The sequence below is a fragment of the Rousettus aegyptiacus genome, unplaced genomic scaffold (genome assembly GCF_014176215.1).
Source record: "Rousettus aegyptiacus isolate mRouAeg1 unplaced genomic scaffold, mRouAeg1.p scaffold_m13_p_2, whole genome shotgun sequence".
Taxonomy (NCBI): domain Eukaryota; kingdom Metazoa; phylum Chordata; class Mammalia; order Chiroptera; family Pteropodidae; genus Rousettus; species Rousettus aegyptiacus.
In genome coordinates, this window is record NW_023416295.1 from 97,776,661 (window position 1) to 97,798,978 (window position 22,318).

The following is a 22,318-nucleotide window of genomic DNA, read 5'->3' on the forward strand; positions in this document are numbered from 1 at the left end:
CCTTTCCTCAGCAGCCACTGTGCTCTCTTTCTGTGTGTGTTCTTTGACTCCATCTACTTTAATTTCTTTCTTCTCTGTTTCTCTTTCCTTACTGCAGCCTCACTCCACCCTTTCTAATCATCTCCACTTCTCTGCATTTTCCGCATCTTTTCATTCTCACTTGCTCTTTATTTTTTTCTTCTCATATTTTTATTCTGTCATTTTAACCTCTTCTTCCTTCTACATGTATCTTTCTATCTATCTTTCTTCCCTCTTCATTTTTTTTCGTGGCTGGGAGCACCTATAGAATTTCTGATGAGGTCATACTTTGAACTCTAGATTGTTCTCCAGCTGGTGGGGTCCCCCATTTTGACACCTCGGTACACCATTCTTTCCTACTGTGTTCAGCTCTGTGGGAGGAGGTCCCGAATTTATGAAGCAAGATGAGATTGCTGCACATTTAGAAAGATGTCTCTCAGACATTTCCTGAAACTGTAAGGATGAGGGAGGGAGAGAGAGGGAGAGGGAAGAGAGAGGGAGAGAGAGCCAGAACCTGGTGAGTCTGATAAATACTCTGCCTATAGCACTGAAATATATTCACATTAAGATTCCCTCACCATTAAGAAGCTTTCGGAAAGGTTCAAGACAAAGGAACAGTAGAAATAGTTACATAAACAGAAAGGAGGATTTTGGAAGATATAAGATGAGAATAATCCTTAACTCAGGGGTGGCCTTCTGACTGCCCTTAGTTCATTCAAAGGTTTTCACAGCACCCAGCTTTCTGTCTTGCACACTGGAGGCAGAACAAAAGCAAAGACTTAATCCCGGTGGTTCAAGGTGGATTAAGATTCACCAACGAGTCTATATGAGAGCTGTGCACTCTCCTTGCCGGAGGTCATAGAGCATAGGGTAAGTCCCACCTGCATCAAGACATTGGCGGGGAGTAATGGAATTTTTAAAAACACGATTGTAGTGAGAGTTGTACGACTCCATAAATTAACCAAAACGTCATTGATTGTGAAAAAGAAGTGGCACAAGGCTAATAACCGTCACACCTTGGCTGGGAAAATGGTTTGGTTTATAAATCTAGAAGTTTAGCATCTCTAAAGATGAACCAAACTAAATGCCCAGGATGGAAAGACAGTTTTTTTCTTCTGCCACACGGGGACACTTTAGAGCCTTTCTTACAGTTGCTTCTTGTTACTCATGTACAGTGCCGAGAATTGATTTTTTTTTAACAATCAAAACATGGCGAATTTGCATATTTATTTGTTCGTTTGGTTTGTTTGCTCTAAATATAGGTCAAAACATTTCTGGTAAATGCGGAGTATAGTTAGCATATATTGAACTACAATAACTATATTGGACGTTATTTATTACATGGGACTAGGGCAGTAAACTTGCCAAGGGACTTATGCTTTGCTGGCAAAACAATGATAACAACAACAACAAAACCTACAAACAAACCAAAAATCCCCACCTAATCTCTATACCTGTAAACACAGAATTCCTTAAGAAATTGCACAGGAGTCAGGTTATTCTCCTGCTTCCTCCACATGCTTCTCTCTGAAGCAGTCATTAACCCTTAACAGCCTACTTGCTGAAGGGGTCCCAGCAGTCTTTGGTGCTCTGGGTAAATAGAAGAAGTGGGAGCCTTCGGTTAGCTCTCCCTTCTCCATGGTTGTTCATCAGACTTTGCTCTCCTCTTGCCCTTATTAGCCTTTCACTTGCTAATCCCTTCCTTCTTTCCCCTGGGTGCTTTTTTTCACATGACACCTTCCAGTCCTGCTGCTTATCTTTCCTCTCTCCACTGGCTGAGCCCTCGCTTTTGGCAGTATTTCTACCCTCCTTGAATCTCTATGTAAATGCCAAGTATTTTCCCAGAGAATATTGTCCTCCTGGGACAATCTGGCTGGAACTGGTATCCTGGCTCTGATTGGTTTTGACTGTGCATTATCACCCCAGGAAGCAAAGTGTCGATCTAGTTCTATTTTGTCAAGGTACTTAGGGGAAGGAAAGAAATCCATTCTTTAAACTGTGGGGTTTCCTCTCTCTGTCCCACATTATACTTGGTTGCTTCGGGTTGCACAGATGTCTCGTGGCAGAATCAGGCCTGGAGCTCGGGGCTTTAACAGGAGAGGGAGCTACCTAGATTCAGGCCACTGGGAATAACTACAGATGGGCTCTTGGTTCTCATGTTACCACGCCTCCCAATGAACCACTTTCCTCTGCTGGACGTGAGGTCTCTGCGGGTTTGGAGACTGTCATGTCTTTCACATCTCTTTGCTCTGAACCAGAGAAAGGAGTTCACCCTGCCCCTTCATTCCTTCTTGGTCTTCATCTCCTTGGTACCCTGAAGGGAGAGCTGCTTTTGAAAGGTGATCCAAACAGGACAGTGACTCCCTCATTTCCAGAACAAGAGAGAAAAAGAGGCCTATCCTATAGTCAATATCATTAATACTGGTCTCATCTTGGCTATCACTTAACCTATTTGGGGCCTAGCCCTGGTGGGGTTTATGACGAAAAAACCATTATTTTTTAAACACAACTCCAATCTCATCATTGTTACTATGAAGAGGATTTTCCCTTAGTCTGTCATGGGCTCCCGCAGACATTGCTTGCCCCTGGCAAACATCTTGGAACCTTAAGCAGTCTCAGCTGCAGGCTGCAGGGAGCATAGACAGACCCCGGCTCTCTGGCGAGAGCAGAGCCGACATTTCAGAAGGAAACTGCAGCCACGCAGTCTGCTGGCGCTGCTATTTTTGACATGCTTGCTGTTCTCTCAGTCTTGACAACCGCTGTCTCCAAGAGACAGACAAACCCGCTCTTGGCAGCAGAGACACTTTGCTTTGAAAAAGAGCATAGGAAGACAGTCCCGTGACTGGGAGGGCCAGAGGACATGCCATTCCATCTCTCTCCTCCAGGAAGCCTGGCACCTGGCTAGCAGGGTTGTAGATTTAAGGCTGGAAGTGCTATTCTTGGCCCAGTGAATTCTCGCTCTGTTCTCATCTTCCCCAGTGGGAGTAGTCCTCACAAGAATGAGAATGACCATTCATTTAAAATGTGTTCAGTGCTTTCAAACATATCGTAAAACAAAGAGGTTAGGAGATGGACTTTGGGGCCAGATTTTCTGGGTTCAGATCCCATCTCTGCCAATTATCCACTGGACGACATTGAGCAAGTTTTGAAACCGCACTGTACTTCAGTTTCCCTCTCTGTCAAGTGGGGGGATTTTAAGAGTACCGATTTCATAGAGCTGTTTGGAGGATTAAATGAGTTAATATATGTACGATATTTATGTAACGTCATATAACAATATGTATGTAGTATAATATACAACAATATGTAAGCACTATACAGAGATTGGCAATTGTTATCATTATTATTCCCCTACAAAAACCAAATGAGGTAGGTAATTTAGGCATTGTTTTCCTCTTTGTCAGATAAGACAGTTGAGGCTCCAAATCGAGGAAGAGAGGGCAGGCCCACTATGTGTGTGGCCTTTTATCCTCAGGAGAGATGTAATAGAACAAAATGCAGCGAGGTTCTGATTGGTAATAAGCAAGAAGACAGATGGGATTCATGGTTTCTAATAGTGTATATGAGCTTTTATTTACATGCCAGTTTATCTCTGATGGAAAACCAGCAGGTGTCCTATGTTTTCTTCCCTGTGGAGCTCTGAAAGCACATAGCTAGATAAACACCTTTTATAGAGCCTTTCCTCATTACCAGCACTGTCTCCTCACCTGGGAATGTTTTAACATTCCCAGGGGTTGGCACTCCACTAGAGCCTCCCTCACACACTTTCTCACATCTTCTTCTTTGGGACAAATGCAAGGTTTCACAGTCAGTCCTGGGAACAGAACCCATAAAGCAGACCATTACTTGAAGTTTTTGTACACTGATCCAGTGGCTCTCAAAATCACACCTCTTCTGGCCCTCATCCTCAGCATCTCGCTCTGTTCCCTGGCCACTTTTACATCCCACTTCACCTTCCCTCCTCACTTTGCAGGTGGGGACTACCCTGTGACATTCCTTGGGTGTGTTCCAGCTTCCCATTCTTTCTTTCAGGTAGAGGAGACAGTAGATCCCAGTGTGAGAAGAAGCCTGTTCCCCTTACTCTTGTTGGTGTCCCTTTTCCACTGTGACTAGAGAGCAGCTGCCTCAGCTCTTATGGATGGGGGACCCTACTCAGGCCAGAATGCTCTACACACCCTCAGCTCATTCCCACAGCCACTGCAGCTTCCCACGGAGGACCTAGCCCAGCGGGCCTGCCCTCCCTAGCCTCAATTCAGAGCTTCTTGGCTTACTTGCCTTAGGAAATGGGTCTGAATCAGTGTTTATTAGCTGCACCTCATTTAACCTCTGCACGCTTTAGTTTGGTCATCTGCAAAATAAAGAAGCTAATTCCATTTGCTTTTTGTAAGGTTGGGGGGCTCAAATGAGGCTATGAGTTAAAGAGTTTAGTGGGAAACAAGCTCTCGGCAGAGCAGGCTCTTCACCAGGCCAGGCAGCTGAGGGGGCTCAGGGAAATGGAAGAGCTGTCTGGGCGAGGCTGGGATAACCTGCATTCTCAAAGATGGCAGGGTCCCTGCAACTTCAGTTTTGTTCTCTGAAATGAAGTAGGACATGAAAAACTAACTCGGGATAGCTAGCTATTTTACCAGAGGCCCTTTGCTTAGAGGATTCACAGCAGAATCTCTTTAAATAATTGCACAGAAGATGTGATGTAATATATAGAAATGTAATCTGAATATATCTTGTAAGAATAGGATGGATATACTGATAGCATTTTTTTCAATAGTTAGTTTCCAACTAAAGTAGAATAGGGAATCTTACCCGTTCCTGTGAGCACCAGCGCACTGCGAAGGCCAGTACCCAGGGTCACAGAGGGACAGCACTCGGGGGTGAAAGGGGCTGTAAATGCCTCCTTCATGAAGAAGGGAGCTGCTGCCAAGAAGTGGAGTGACTAGCCCACGGTCACACAGGCAGTGAGCGGCAGAGCCAGGACTTTGTTTTCCGACTTCAACATCGGCATGTTTTTCCTTTGAAAATAGAACCCAAGGATTATTTAACCATTTTTTTAAACCAACTTTATTCTTTTGATACCTAGCCAAACTCCTTAGCTGAGCTGCTCATAGCAAATGGAACTAGTGCTTTTTAACACTTCCACTCCTGCTCCCGACTGTCCAGAGTACAAAGACAGCAGGTCTAGTTAGAGAAATCCTTAATTCGATATCCAGCTCCTGGATTTTTAAGAAAGGCTTAATAACTTGTTAGTTTTGTGAGTACTAAAGGTATTTTTCACTAGGCAAAGAGAGGCTCATGTACAGGTTCTTGCCTGGATAACTATGCCCTGGGCTTCTATTTTCACTGAGTAAGAGTTTTGTCAGCCTTTCACGGCTTTACTCTTTCTTTTGAATTTAGTGGCTGGGCTGTAGGAAACTGTCATAGGTTGGAAACCAGGAAAGCAGGGAGTTACTCGAGACTCCTGTATTTTATAAGAGGCAGGAAGGAATGCAGAAAGCTAACATCTTACCCACAAGTGCCGACCTCTGGTGCCCTGGGAAACAGAGTCAGCTTCTAGACTTTCTTCTGCACTTTGTTGTCCTGGTAGAGAAAGAGAAGTTACTGTTGGGTTACAGAAAGCTTTTATAAATCACAGACTAGAGTCAGGGAGAACAAAGTTTCCAGAAGCCATGGTAGCTGGGCCATAAATCAGACAAGTGCTGCCTAGCTTCTTGGAGGCAATCTGGCATTGCTGGAAAGAGGGAAATCTGGCACGCTGGGGCAAATAGCTTTGTATAACCACTCTCTGTACTCAGGAAGAGGGTCCCATTTTCCCCGAAGCAGCATGCACGTGTGTGGGTGGGGAGCTGAGGTCCTCACCCACACCCAACAGACTTCGTTTGTGGCAGTCACACTCTGCTCATATGGAAGTGTGTTTGTTTTTTGTTTTATTATTTTTTTCCTGCATCTCAAACCCCTGGTTCATGCTTTTACATGCCTGCAGAATTCCAAATAGCAACCACAGAGCTCCTAGCCTAAAACTGTGCAGGTACACTTTACAACAGGTCCTAAATCAGTGACTCCTGGGGCAAATATGCTGCAATGTCAAGAAACCCTGGATCCGACAATTTATTTCAATCAAGCTGGAAAAACGTACAGTAAATATTGGAAGATTTCACATGAAGTGCTGGATTTTTGGTTTCTCTTGGAAAACTAAAGGTCTGGTCTTATCGTCAACTTTCCAACATCAATCAGCAGGGGCTGAGTGCAGCCGCCCCCTTCATTGGGGAGTGGGTTGTCTTTTGCCCAGTGCCCACTGAGGCTGGGGTCATCTGTCATTTTCATCATGCCCACAGTGCTGTTTCACTTATAGTGGGGAAACACTTCCCCCCTGGATGCCTTTCTACCACAGGTTACAAAACCAAAGACCGAAGGGTGTCATGTTGAGGAAAACTACACCTAGCTTCTGTCATCTGGTGACTCTGTGGACACTGGTGCATGGGACTGTGCTTGTAGGCTTCCTGTATGATCTCATTTGACTGCGTCCCTGTAGACTATTAAAGGGGTGGAAGTAGGTGTGGTTCTGAGAAACAGATAGAGCAGAAGGGAGGGGTGGCAGCTTGGAGAGGAGGCAGTCACAACTCCAGATGAGATGCAGAACTGTGCGGTTGCATGGAGAGCGGGGACCTCGCAGGAATCAAGGACATGCTATGTTCTCTGTCCAGTGAAGATGGCAGGGAGACGTGTGAAGATTCAGTTATGGATTTCCATCTAACATGATTAAAATCAGAAAAAAAGCAAACTTCGGTGTTTGCGTATTTTTGATTTGAGGATGAGCTCCTACTTCTGTGATGCCAGGTAATGAGCTGTCGCTCTGTTTCTGGGGCGGGGATGGGAGAGAGTAAAGAGTGAGGAGCCATAAGTGGTATTGAGTGGCTTTCCTGGGCAATGGTCACCCAGTCTTGGGCTCCCTGCATCTGTGTGACACCATGGGCCCCATGGTCATCTCAGATCCTTTCTTGCCTCACTTCCTAGGTTCTCCTCAGTTGGTTTCAGCAATCAAGTCGACTCTCCTGTCTGTGAAGCTTATTGGTCAAAAGTTAAGAGACTGTAGAGTTGGAGCTGTGTCCAGCATTCTTACCTGTAAATTCACTAAAATATTTCAGGACCAGAATTCAAGAGGGGAATTTCAATAGCATTTGGGCTAGAGTCAACTCAAATTCTTAGTATTCCAAGATAGAAATAGATTTCACACTGGTTACCCCTCACTGGAGATAACTTTCACTTCTAAAAATTCAAAATTAAGAGGATTGTATAACCCCAATTTGCCCTTTTCAGAAGTGCAATAAAATTAAATTAGGTTGGGCTTAAAGGAAATCAATCATGGACTTTACATCTTAACACCTGTACCTCACTTTCCCCAATAAGTGCTCCTCTAAAATGTTGTTCTTGACATGAGTGTGTGTGTATAAAAATAATACAATCATTTACCTATTGGAGGTGATTTTTAATAAAAAGGGCCTTTCATGTTTAAAATTTTACAATAAATTTAAAAGGAAGTAATATAGTCTAAAGAAAAATAAACTGGTTTATGGCACATTTCATGCCATAATAATTCCTCCAATGGAAGGGAAAAGAATGCTATGGTATTAAGAAATGATGGGGATTGTTGACCAGATTTGAGGAAAAAAAGAGGCTTTTTATTTATTGGTGGAACTAGGGGATATTTTTCCAAGTGTATATTCAAGTGGGGACACTAAGAAACTATATTACCCTTTTCTCTTTTTTTCTTACTGCATTTTGACTCTCTGGGTAATGAATTTTCACTCCTTGGTGAGCCTTGCCTTTCTGTCCTTCCTGCCTATTGCCATGTCAGGTGAGGCAGGATGAGAGAAATGAATATACAGTTCCAAGTCCTTTGTCTCTGTTAACCACATATAGGAAGGGGTGATGGAGACTCACCTAGGAGTCAGCGCCCAGTGCTGCCACCCTTACTTTGTAACTGTGTGGCCCTGGAAACTTTGAGATCCTCTCTGAGCCTTGCTTTTCTTCTCTGTAAAATTAGGTCATTAATATAATGTCCCTTTTGGTGGCTGGTGGATTTAATGAGATAATAATGCTAACCAGGGTGCATCACAGGGCCTGGCATGCAGTGTAGGCATCCAATAAAAGTGGATTATTATTTCCATGGTCTCTCTTTTTTGCATGCTTCAGAGGCATAGGCAAGGCCTCTGAAAATCGCCCAACCTTTAGGAATAGTCGAAACCACTCAAAGTTCTTGTAAACCAAAACCTTTGGGGGAATATATATGCAACAGTTTCTCTCACTTTGTAGATTTGTATTTCTTAACTTAACGTGGAGCATGATTCGGCTATTTGATCATTGAAGACTTAGCCTTACCAAAGGTGACTCATGCAAAGGGGTTTTACACTCTTTTAGACTGAAAGATGCTTCATGCTAGGGAGGAAAAACAGTGGAGGAGAAGATCCAGGAATTCTGGCAAATTCCTAAAAAAAGAACATAAACAATGAAGTGACTTGTCCATTCAAAATCTCTGGGAGCAGTGAGAATTTCCAACACACTTAGGAATTAACTGAGAGGTTGAATAAGTGAGTGTGGAAAGATCATGCAGCTCAGCCTTTGACCTGCCTGACCTCTGGGAGAATGAGCTGTGAGAAGGCTGACTGAGCAAGGACCCAGGTGGAGTGCTTCGTTGAGTGCCCAGCAGGCTCATAAATGTCCCTTTTGGGATGTGTTTGGGGTCACTGTTCTCCTCTGGAATTAAAATACAAGTTAGTGAAAAATATGGCTTAATTTACAGATTTCTTTACCGACAACATTTCAGGAATGTATTTAATTTGTAAGGAGGTCAGCCGAACTCATGTGATGTGTAAGAATAAGACAAAATGATGTGGAATAATTGAACTAGAAGAGGCTTCTGAAAGTCATGGAATCCATTACTCTAGCCCACATTAGAAAAAATTTCTAATTACCCAGGCCTATTCTGTCTGAAACATCCCCTGAGAGACAGAGTCCATAACTGAGACTCCTTTGAGCTATTTGTGTTTGAGCTTCACAACCTTTGTTGTCAGGATGTTTTTTTTTTTTTCCTGTCTTTGTTATACATCTCCTGCTGTATTTTAAACTTCCTTTCTCCTAGTTTGTTCTCTCCTGATATGGCTACTCAGTGGACCACATTACCTAGAATGATTCCTCATGCCAGCATTCCTCAGTGCGATCTGCAGAGTGGTAGTCCTATGTGACATTCCCATGGAAAAAGAATCCCAGGCACTGCATTGCAGAAATACTGCCACTTGGAGATGCATAGTTTATATGACTAATAAACTAAAGGCACTGAAAAGTCTCTCAGCAAATAAACCTATTTTGTTTCTTTAACTTTTTTGGGGGGTAGTTCTATTCAAATCCCACAAAAACCTTAGTATTCTAAGAGATACATTTTGAGAAACTCAAAGAGGTCTCAAAATCCTTGTGATGGATTTGAGCCCTGTAACCTCAGCTTTTAAAGGTTTTTTCAAATTGACCATTTTTGTGGCTTTTCATCATCCCTCTTGAGTTATACAGAGACATGTAGAATCAGTGTTTTGACAAGGCTCTGGGTAATGTGCCAGAAGACATCCTCTCCCCTGTTGCTCTTCAAAGCCTTCATAATATAAGACTTTGGCAAAAAAATTGTAAGAGTTGGTTTTATTTGTTAGATTTAGAGTTTCTGTTCTACTTTGCTAGCAAATGTCCACACTTCAGACATACTTTTCCAGATGGAGGACTTACCTATATGACCTTCCCTTACAATGTCTAGCAGCCCAATTTTCATGCATACTGTTAACCAAATAAAAGATGATAACATGTATTCCTACTCATGAGTACTTTTCTAAACTAAAATGGACCTTTTAATGAAAACATTCAAGCATACATTTACTAATGACCATATTTTTAAAGTCTTATTCACAATCTGAGCAGGACACAAAGAAATACTATAAGTAAACTATAAGTAACCAGGTCTTCCAGTCTTCTTTCTCATTTTCCTGCTTACTGTTTTCAAGTATGACACACTTTCTGTCTCCCCAGAAACTTCAGGTGCTGGCACCTCCCAGCTGGATCTGGTCCCTCTAGTGCTGGGACTTAAGGCCTCTGGGAAGCTCTTTCTGCTATGTGCTCTTTGCACTGCTGAGGACTTTTACCTTTGATTCTTCTCTGCTCACCCCAGCAAGGTCCTGATGCTCTTGTCTGCTCCTCCATTACTTGGCCAGGACTCAGATCTTTCTTTCACTGTTTCCCTTCTGTGCTCAAGGGTAAAAAGAGAGAGGACATAGCTGTCCTTGATCTGTCATTGCTTTTGCACCTGCTCATTTCCTGGACACCTTGGGCTAAGGAGGAGTTTTTTCAATTGCTTCTTTCATCATTTAATCCACTAAAAGAACAAGTGGACTATGGGGAAGGTGGGAGGGAATATCATCTAACTCTGGGTCTGACACTAACCTGCTCTGTGACTCTGAGCATTTCGCTTGCCTGGCACTCAGCAAGTATTAGCTATTAGTATTATTCTCTGGCATCTCTATCTGTGAAGTGAGATGGTTGGATCAGATAATTTTTGAATTTTTGCTTGAATATTTTATGGATGTTCAGCTTATTCATTAAAAGCACAGCTGGTTCCCTTGATAACTTGGCAAACGTGATTGCTTGGCTTTGTCACCAGAATGATCTTTTAAAAAGAGTTGGAGTTACTAAAATTACAACTTTACATAGAATCACTGAATTTCAGAGTTTGTCTACTCCAGCCTCTTATTTTACAGACAAAAATCAGAACTTAACATGTAAAAATATACTGAACAGTTTATAACAAAGTTTTGAATGAGACGTAATCATTTTTATGTAATACCAAATATGCTAAATTTCTTTTCTCTGCTTTTCTCATACTTTTCCTCCCTCTCTCCTTCCTTCCTGCTTGCCTGCCTTATTTTTTCTTAGATGAGGTCTATCTTAGTTATTAAAGTGATTCCAGATCTTTATTTTTTTTTTTAATTTGCAAAATAAACATTCCTTGGTTTGGGCTGTGTCAGCACCTTGGCATTATGATTGGAAAAATGTTGGGCACAGAAATGAAAGGAGCTTCTATATTAAGAAGATGCAGGAGAATGCAGACCCACAGGGGTGCTAACCAATGTTCACAGGTTCTGGCTCCCTGCTTGCAAAGGAGTCTGTTTTAACAAAAGGAAAGAAAGGAACCGAGGAAAGATGAAGGCAAGAAAAGTTAGTACCATTTTTTGGTATCCTCAGACAGAGTGGAAGTTGGCTCTTTCCATTTCTGGGAAAGGGCAGCAACCTCCAGGGCAGGTGTTGGGTTGTGTTCTGGGACCACCTCATGGCTCCATGCAGTGGCCCTGGACAGAAAGCTCTTGGCTAGATAGTGTCCAGCTCAGCCCTTCCAGCTCAGCCTTGGGAGCTGGCCCTGTGCGCCTAGGCCAGGGTTTCCTCTGAAGGGTCCCAGTCCTAAGCAATCGCACTAGGTACTTTTTGGTGTTTGGTCATCCCCCTAATCCAGTTAGCTTCCCTTCCTACTGCAAGGCAGGCTGATGGAACAGCAGAACCCTGGACAGGGATAGAGAGCCTGTGTTTGCTCCTAATGTGCTGTTTGGCCTTGAGCAAATTGCTTGAACGAACATTTTATTTTCTGACTTTAAAAGTAATATCTGCTTATTATGGAAAATTAGCTCACTTCAGAAAAGTATAAGGAAGAGAGTAAAAGTCCCCATAATCTCACAACCAGAGACATCCAGTGTTGACATTTCCTTGAGTTTTTCTTCCTGACTAGCGCTGTCTTAGTTTGTATCTGTATCTCTGTAGTGATCACATTTCGTTTCATTTAAAAAACTTCATATTACATCTCTAATTTCCTCATGCAATTATTCATAGCCATCGTACAAACGCATCATTATTTTAGTAACCCACCCCCATTGTTGGACATTCAGTTTGTTCCAAATGATGCTGCAGTGACCATTGGTAGTATAGGTACTTGCTCACATTTATAACTATTTCCTTAGGTTGTATTGCTATAAGAGTCAAGAAGTATGAACGAATGGAGCAAATCATTTTCTAGACCTCACCTTCCTCACCTATAATAAAATAACAACAGAAACTGCAATATTAAGAGCAACAAACACTTCTCAGCATATTGTATGCCAGGCACATTCCTAGGAGCATTACATGTACTAACTCCTTTAATCTTAGCAGCTCTGTTAGTATTTTCATTTCACATGGAAGTCATACAGCTGGAAAGTAGAGTGGTGGGATTTCAATCCAGGTAGTCTGGAGTCAGAGTCCTTGCTCTTAACTGTTGTGAGCTAACACTGCTTCTGTGAGAGAAAAGAACCAAAGGGAACACAATCCATAGGCTACCTTTTGGCCCTAACATTATCTGCATTCTTCAATTCTGTGTTAGCGATTGCCTGATATGAATTCACCAGCTCCTGCAATCCTCCTCATCCCCCCATTTGTGTGTTTGATGAGGTTGGGATCTCTGTGTGTGAGCGTGTGTGTGTGTGTGTGATCTTATGAATGGAACAGAGTCAGCAGAATGTGAAGCAGGAAAGCCCAGACAATCCATTGACAAAACAATAAAACACTCGTAATCTGTGCTATTTGTTGTAGATTACTCATCATGGTTTCTTTTTTATCTTAAGGTTCTCAGCCTCTTGGCTGAGAAATTTGTCATTATAATAATTGGACTGTAGCCTGGTAGAGCAAGAATAGGATCGATGTGGCCATTAGCACAGCCCTGTCCCAGAAGCACATGTCGGCATGTGTTTTCCGAGGATATGTCCCCTCCCTAAGCCTCTCTGCCTGTGCCGTTAAGAGCATTGGCTGAGCATGACTGTTCATCCTATAGGGAAGGAGAATATCACCAGACTCATCACTGGAATGGCAGGTACATGCTGTTTTTATTGTTTGCTCGATACAGAGAGTGCCAGGCCTCCTTGAAACTCTGATTCAGTAGATCTGAGAAAAGCCAAGGACCTGCTTTTTAAAAATGCACCCCAAGTAATTATTTTCAGGAAGTTTGGGAGTGTCTAGGCAGCGGGTTTCAACTTTCACAGAGCATCAAGATCACCTGAAAAGCATTTCTTTAAAAGTACCGTTTCCTGCCCCCTCTGCTGTCTTGTCTTACTCCTCCTCTAATTTGAGGTCTAGGTGCAGTATTTTAAAAAGAGCTTCTCAAGAAGCTTTATTGTGTAGAGTTGGGAACCACTAGTCTCAGAAAATCTGGCAATAATAATTTGGCACCTTTATATTTAAGTGCACTTCACATTTTACATATCTTTTTCACAATTAAATGTCATAATGATCTGCTAAGGTCGGTAAAGCAGGCATTACGATGATTGCCCTTGGCCCAGAGAGCTCTGCTGGGTTGCCCAAGGTTGCACAGCTTTTCCCTCAGTCAGCAGCAGCTGTTCTCTGCCCATCTCAGACCAGTCCTTTGGAAAATGGCAGCCTCCCATTCCCTGAACACCTTCCAGGATGAAATCATCTTAGCCTCCATCTGCTGCCTCTTCTAGTGTTGACTCTCAGGAAGGCCTTTCCTTTCATTCTCAACCACATCTCTCCTACTGCAGCCCCTCCTCTTCCTCACAGAGCCCCTCATGAAATGTTAGTCAGGCTTTTCTCCCAAACTCCATCCCACTTAGCAGTTAGGCAATGGCACTGAGGGACAGAAGGCCTGGGGACCAGGACAGGGCACAACACCCACAGCAGTCTGACCTGTAGCCCTTCATTGCTGGTCCTCTGCAGAAAGCACAGTGCATTCATTGCAGGAGCAAGGAGGGCTGCCTCCAACAGCAGCTGTCCAGGGCAAAGTTCCAATCTCCCCAACTATCACCTTCTATCCAGAATGAATTCTCACATTCACCACCAAAGCTGCTCTCCCCTGCACTCACTCCCTCTCCCACCCTGACCCCAAATAGCCTTAAAGCCCACCTGAGTCCTTCCTGTGAGGCCGCTCTGAGGGCTGGAGGCCCCTGAAGTGCTGAGTCCCCGTTCTGGATATCTGGAATGGATTTGAGCTTAACAAGGCAGACCAGAGAACATAAAACATAATAACCAGGTCACCGCATGTGTCCCTCCACCATCCTCCACCAGCAACCAATTATTGGCTCGAACTCTCTCCTGACTCAAACCAATGACTCTGTTTCCCTTTACTCTTCCTCTTCTTGTTCAAACCTTTTCCCCTCGCATAGGCTGTGTCCTGGAGAGGCTCCTGGCTGCAGGCTCTCTGTGTCAGAATCTTGCAGCCTCTCTCCTTGGGATGCTGGGAGGAGGGATGGCAGGAGGCGGGGTTTTGCCTTACAGGCAGTGCAGGCAGCAATGCAGGCAGCAGAGCTGTATTGGAGGGAAGAGTGCAAAGGCTGATTTCCCTCACGTCCCTTGTCCACCCATTCAGCAGCATCTAACTGAGACAAGCCACCACTGAGCAGATTCCTGCAGCAATATTATTCTTCCCTTCTCCCAGGGCCTGCTTACTGTGTGTTGTTAATTGATTTGGTGTGTTGTGTGGAAGGTCAATCAATGTCCTCGATGACTTTGATTCCCCCAGGACTGACTTTCAAGAAAGCTACTTTCTTTCCCTAACAAGGCTGCCTTGCCTCCTGCCCCTCACCCCATGGCTTTTCTGCCAAATAAGAGGATTTGAAAGGAGGGGAGAGGGAGATGGGACAGACAAGCTCTTCTTTCCCAAAGCCAAGGAAGCAGTGCTATGGTTTTTTCCATAATCTAGACTGGTTTGCTTGGTGAATCTTTACCATTTTGGTTGAATGTTATCAGATAGAATGGTTATCAGAGGGTCCCAGAATCCTTCACAGTTACCCCCTTGACTCCCCTGTCATCCAGCAGCCAAGTTTGTATCATCTGACCCTGTCTCCTGATGTGATAGATTGGAGGATGGTCGAACCTGAGCAAATGTGCGCCTCATTCTTAGAAGCCTTCACTTAGGACAGAAGATTCTGGTTCAGTCTAGGCTAGTCTCTCTATGGAAGGGATGGAAAATCTCCCATCCATGGGACCTGAAAAGGGTCTGATTCATCATTCAGTTTCACTTTCTCGTTTTATAAATGAAAAATAACTGAGGTCCCGAGAGATCACTTGGCTGGCCTAGGACCATGTGGCTGTCATGGCTACTTCATAAGAGAGCTGGAGTCTAAAGTGTTAATTCACTTTCTTGGCTAGGATGGGGTGCCTCTACAAATAGTCACCTAGGAAAGCTTGCATTCAGCTTGGACTTTGAGGAAATCACAGTAGCCAGGCACTGCATGGGGGCTTCCTGGGGAGAGCACAGACTTTAGTGTCAGGATGACTTAGGTTCAAATCCTGCCTCTCCCACTCATTCCTGCTGAACCCTCAGGCACCTTCCTCGCTCTCCCAGGTTCTGGTTCTCCTCAACTATAAAATGGGGATCATTATACTCATCACACAGAAAGATTGTGAGTGTTTTCTAATGAGGATAAAATATGCTTAGCACATAATCATTGCTCAGTAAAAGAAAGAAGGCTTCTTGGCTGAAATAAATAATATTTCCTTTCTTCCCTGTGCTCTAATTCTGAAGCCAGTTTACTTTTGGAATTCTTTAGTGCCTTCATGTTTGTAGTTGGGACCAAAGAAGGGAGGGCTTCCTTTGACCTCTTTTCCAGGCCCCAAGGGGGTAACCCAACCTAGAGCCTCAAGGTAATCCCGTTAGCCCAGATCATTCCTCTTGGCTTGGGCAACTCAAAGGCAGAAAGAGATGTGACAAATCCTGGCAGTATGAAAGAAATAGGCAGCTCTCTCTTCCTTTTTTTGTAGGCTTGTAAAATTCATTCAGCCTGGGACCTAGCCAGCCTTCTCTGTGACCCATACCCCAGGCTGACAGTAAGCCCACTGGGTAAGAGAAAGTGAAGCATACAGGGACACACACAGGTGGAAGGGATTTTTCAGGTCTAATCATTTCTAGGGTCATCGTATGACCCCTGAAACATGGCTTTTTGAAACTTTTGAGGGTCACTATGGAGAATAGCGGCTGTACTTCCTGGTAGCTCCACTTTGTGACCTCATAGAATGGATATTTGCAGGGCCCACATTGAGAAGGCTATTGTTTTTGTGTGTGTCCTTCATGCCCTAAATCGCCAAATCTGAGATTAATTCCTAGTCATTCACCTCTTCCCAGAATAAATCCCTATGAAATGTCCATCTTTCCAGGCCCAGACAGGATCCTGCTTCTCTTTACCTCTGCTTCTATTCCTATTTTGCTAAGTACTAAATCTTTTCAAAGACTACTTAGCTCATATCCAGCATCCTTCATGAAGACTCCATATGGACTGGCCCATTCCCTTTGTACTTAGTGAAGGTTACTTGTATTGCCACACACATTTTCAGACTCTAATCCTTTCTACAGATCCATAAAGCACCAGTCCTCACCTCAAAGGATTGACAACCTAGTTGAAAAATGTGTTTTAAGGCCATTTGGATTGGCATTTCCTTGAAGGCAGGGGCCCTGTTGCATCTTCTCATTCCTCAGCAGCACTATATCAGGGAGCTATTGGCTACACTCAATAGTGAGATTTAAAAACAAAAAACAAAAGGGCATTTATGTTCTCATGTAACTTTGAGTCTTAAGGAGGGATAGCTCCAGGATTGGTAAACCAATTAGCTATTGTTATGTAACTAACCACTTCAGAATTTAAGAGTTTGAAACAACCATAATTTTCTAGGTCCCAATTCAGCGAGTCTGCTATTGAGGCTGAGCTCAGCTGGGCAGCTCTTTTGGTTTCTGCTGACCTGCACCTTCTCATGCCTCTGTGGTCAGTCTGGGTTGATCAGGTGGTATTGTTTCTGGGGGTTGGCTGGCTCTTGTCCAGGGATCCTTAGTTCTCCTGTACATGTCTTTTCTGTGTGTGTAGTACATGGTCTGGGCTTTTGCTCATGGGGGATGCAGGGGCCCAAGAGCAAGCTGAAGAGTCAAACCCACTTAGACCAAGGTTTGGAACTCATGCAGTCACCACTGGCTCATACTACTGCCTGAAACAAGTCACTAGACCGACCAGTCCAGACTCAGACCATGAGGGGATAGACTCTGCCTCTTGCTGGGACGAGCTTAAAGTCAGTGCAAAGGCAGGGCGAAGAGATTGAACCACTTCTGCAATCAGCCTGCCCCGGCCATGAAGTTACGGCTCAGAGGATTCTCTGGGACTCCCTTGGCTTCCCCCTCAGTGTTTTCAATCTGTGGCTGGGAATCTGTGAATGCAGAGGATGCTGAGGGCCAACTGTATGCATTGTTCTATGACTGTTTTATATCAAGAACTTGTGCACCTTCAAATTTTGGTATCTGCAGGGGTCCTAGAACCAATCCTTGGTTTTATACCAAGGGACAGAGCAGGGAATCTGCAGTAAATAATAGTGGGGGCATGTAAATGATAGCGGGGGCACTCCAGGTAAGTGAGAAACAGTAATGCATTCTTCCTGGGCTGGGGTAGTCAGGAAAGTTTTCTCAGAGTAGTTGACACATCAGCCTTGCAAGGTGAGTCAGAATTTTAAAGATTGAGAAGAAAATTCTGAATTGAAGGAATGGCTTGAACAACGACATGGGGGCCCTAAAATGGGATGATGTGTTCAAGTAACTGGAAGCTGGGGACACATAGGAAAGAAGAAGGGGTGTAGAGGAAGCCAGACAAGCAGGTTAGACTCAGATTGGAAAGAACCATGAAGCTGCTAGAAGTTGGATGCATTTTGAAGGTGATGGGAGAAAGCCAGAAAATCAGAGGCATCACATGCCCAGGTTCCATTTTGGAGTGATCCTTCTGGCTGAAGTGAGGACAGGAGTGGGAAAGAGACTAGAGGGTGAGGACCCAGTGGGAACAATAGCTGCATTGCCAGTTGTGGGGAGAGGTGGTCCACCCTAACCTGGAGGGATATTTGATCACTGACATTATTTATAATTGCTGGCACCTATGAAAATGAAAGGCAGTCTGGCTTTTGGTCAGTCTTATTATTGTTTTTAACTCTTCAGTGGACAACGTACCCCTTTATTGTCTATATGGGAGCAGACCTCTCTCAAGGCACTGCCCTTGGTATGCCACTGCTGGAAGGCTTTGTAGGAATCTAGGTCCAAGAGGTTACAGTCACTTACTGGGCATCTGCTGGATGGATAAGCTGAGCGTAGAGGAGGATTTTGAAAAGAACTTTTGTATTAGGGGTGCTGCTGCGCCAGACCGCAGAAACTGTTCTCTGAGTTTCCCGAGAGTGGAAAGTGCGCATGTGCACTCGGAGGCGGGGAGTTGGGGGGGGGGGGTGGTGGTTATTATCCTACAGACCGTGGGGTCATAGTGTCTTAAATTCCATCTCCTTCGTTGGTCACACTGATCTCCCCTTGACCCTCTCTAGGCGCCTCAAGCCCTCCCTCAGCCTGCTGGGACAGGGGGGTAAGGAATTGTGCCTCTTTTGTTTCTGGAACTTCTCCCATGAAATATTCAGGGCTGCCAGGAAATCGTCAAGTGGAGATGTTTGACGAAAAATTTATTCAGGAGCAAACCGAAAAGCTTTGCCTCCATCCCTCCAGGCTTCTGTGGGAGCTCCCGGCCGTGCCTTTGCTGTCCTTCCGGAGGCAGCCACACAGGAGGCTGCAAATGAGTCCTGTGGGCGCTGTTGCTGGACACCAGAAACTGAGGACAGCAAGAGTGCTTTCCTTGACTTCTGATTTCTTTTCAGGTGTAGCCTAAATGAACTGTGATGTGATGGTCTAAGGGGCTCAGTCACCTCCAGAAAGTCAGAAACTTTGTCATCTGTATTTGCTATTACCCTGCTGCTTGACTTTGAACAGAGCCAATCACCTATCTGCTGTATATGTTTCTTGAGTAACTGTGGGAAATAACAAACACAAGATGAATTGCACATAGAATGTCATGTCACAGGTGAATGTACATGAATCGTTTTATTTATATGTGTTTTTATATATTTATAAGAAACAAATGGTTTATTGGAAATCTGGTTATTTCTTTGTCTCACAGCAGCATGTATGTATAGTTCATGTCCATCTTGTACATTTTGGGTCAGTGTCCATATAAAGTGGAAAATTTGTGGTCATCTAGTTAGTTTCAACAATGGAGTCGACTTTGATTAATGCTTTGAGATTGCACAGTGCTGATTGGCATCTGACGTGACTCAAGTGAGCCAAAATTGCTTTCATATCCTAATCCTTGCTTGGAAATTAGGGAAAGCATTCATACTGAGGCGACTTCCTTTACCCACTTTAAACTGAGACTCTCTTTACACACTTTTCGTGCACTTGGCTTCAGACCAGTTATTCATGGGAAATTAGGCCTCCTGGTGGTTATTTTAGCTCAACTGGTAGTGAACCCAAGTCCAATGAAAGAGTTTTCTCTGTGGAGTGCCGCCAGAGTTCAGAATTCAAAATCTAGAATGGAAGATAGTGTGGTGCAGTGACAGAACATAGATTGATGTTGGTCATCCTGGTTCCATCTATCTAGCTGTGTGATTTTTGCTGAGTGATTTAACCTTGTGGAGGTTCAGGTTCTTCATCTGGGAAAAAGAGAAAAAAATGTCTATTTCAAAAAAAAAATAATGGGTAGCTTATTCATGAGATAATGTATTTAAAATGTCTCAAACATAGTAAGTGATTAATAAAATGTAGGTATTATAATTAGGCTGTAGAGCTTAGGTGGTTTTGTAGTTAATTGGGTCCAGTTAGCTTTCTTTTGGTTACAAGAGACTAAAAATCTGGCTCAATCCAATTTAACCTAAAAAGGGAAATTTATTAACTCATATAACTTCATCTAAAATTGGGCTTTTCTTGGCAGAGATACTATAGAGTAGGCTGAAACGTGGAAGGTGGTAAGGGATGAATGACTTCTTAGTAGGGCCACCAAGTTTAGCAAATTAAAGTACACAATGCCCATATAAATTTGATAAATAGCTCTACCTGCTTTATTTTTGTAATTTATTGATAAAAGCAGCATATAGGACACTTAGGGTGTCCTGAGAAAGCCACTTCAGGAAGTAAGGCAAAATCATTAAATACAAGACATGTCCTGTACAAATCAGATGCCTGGCAACCCTACTCCTTTAGATATTTCCACCCATGAAATTCTACCCATACTTAGTGCTAGTAGGACCTATTAATTTCATTCTTATATCAATTAAATTAACTAGAGTCTTTGAGTCTAAGTTCCATACTATATTACTTAAAAATAATAAAATTCCTTAAAAAAGTAAAATAAAATTGAGTTTCAGGTACTATGGTCCCTGAGGTAAAAGTTTTTTCATTTCCATTATGCAATTCTGCTATCCATGTTGGCTTCAGATGGCTAATAACTCCAGATATCGATCCTCCCAGATTCTGGTCCAATAAAAAGAGTGCTTTGGTTGATCTGACAAAATCCATGATCTGATTTTCATTAATCGGAATTCCACCTCATCCTCTTATCTGAGCAAATTATTAGGCCAGGGGAATGGGATTCTCTGATTGGACATATCTGGGTTACATGCACAGCCTTACTGCCAAGGTTGGAATCAGTTTTGCCTGAAGCACGTGGCCTACGCACAGGGTGTGGTGGTGGTTTTCCCAGAGGAAAACTGGTGCATTGTAATGAAAAGAAGTATAAAATGGATATTGGGTAGCCAAAAAATAAAAACTCCCCCTAAACAAACAAATAAACAAAAATAGCAAATATATATCCAGGTTCTCCTGTAGCTTAAGCCAGAGAAAGACACAATAGCTTAGAGAGAACAGCACCAGGACAGGCCGAGGAGCATGCCCACAGCTTTTGGTAAGGAGTCCCTGAGTCCAGCGTGGACTCACTACTTCAGATTCTAAGACTATGGGATTATCAAAGAATGATTTTTCAAAATTATTGTTTTGAAAGTTACCCGCACTTTTATTTCCAAAATTGTAATAGCTTTATGCTTTATTCTGATTACTAAAATAATATATGCATAAAGGGGTGTAGAGTAAGGTAAAAGTCACCAGTGATCTCACAATTCAGAGAGAACTCCTGTCAACATCTTGGTATAATTAACCAGATATTTTTCATATGTGTGTGTGTTTGTGCGTGTGTGTGTGTGAGCAATACATATAAAATACTTAATCAAACTTAATTACTTTATTAGTATATCAAACTTAAAATTACTTTATTGACTAAGTTTAGTGTTATATTCTGGATGTTTTAAAATATTAATAATTATAGATTTTGAGGCTGCATACATTTGAATAAAAATACCATAACCACTTTTATTAATTCTTTTTTTATGTTTATAAGTAATACACTGATAATACCCTTACCTGTACATGTTTTTCTATTATCTAATGATGTTTTGTGAGTAAGTTCTTAGAAGTAGAATTGCTATGCTAACAATTACATGTGCCTTAAATGTTTTGACATGTATTACTAAAATGCCCTCCAGGAAATTGCTCCTGTACTGGGTAGGGTTGCCAGATAAAAGATAGTATACCCAGTTTCTTTGAATTCCAGAAAACAGTGAATATTTTTTTTTTTTTGTATAAGAATGTCCCAAATATTGCAAAATTGTCTGAAATTCAAATTTAACTACAGATCATGTACTTTTATTTGCTAAATTGGATGACTCTAAGACTGGGTATAAATCTCAGTTTGTAAACCCATTTGTGGCTCTGCAACTTCATTGCTGGGCTAGGAGCTCCAAACTTCAGGTCTGGCCACCTTTATGCACCCAACAGCCAACCCTCCAAATTCCGGTTATCTCTAGGGATGTTAACCTTCTAGTGGTGTGTGGGCCCTTGCTCTTTTCCTACTACTGACCTCAAATGTCCAGTGTCTCTCCCTGTTTTATAAGGACACCAATCCCTCAGGACCATGGCCCCACCCCACTGACCTTGTTTAAGCTTAATTACTTACTTAAAGGCCCCATCTCCAAAAACAGCACACTGAGAGTTAGGACTTCAGCATATGGATTTGGGGGGACACATACCCTTCAAGGGGCTCTCCTCATCTTGTTGCTTTTAAAGACTCAATGAGTTCAGGCTTTTGGAAAACTCTTTATGAATAGAATAAAAAAATTTGTCAATTGAACTTTAAGCTTCAGGAAGAACTAAATTTAAAGATTTATAACCTTAATAAATATTTATTTATCAAAACAATGTATCTTCTAAATAATCTTTTCAGCACACAAAAGCCATTTTGTGGGAACATAAAAAGTGCACATTGACATGGATGTATGTGTGTGTAAAAAAAAAGAGTGGATTTATATCAATAACAGTGATGTTCATAGTTACCAGTTACTAAACTCTGTGCTGCATACA

At 42.8% G+C, this 22,318-nt stretch overlaps 1 protein-coding gene across 1 annotated transcript in view; it reads left to right on the forward strand.

The window, feature by feature from the left end:
- KCNA6 (potassium voltage-gated channel subfamily A member 6) overlaps positions 1–22,318 on the forward strand; it is a 35,920-nt gene that overhangs the window by 5,568 nt on the left and 8,034 nt on the right. The window lies entirely within an intron of this gene.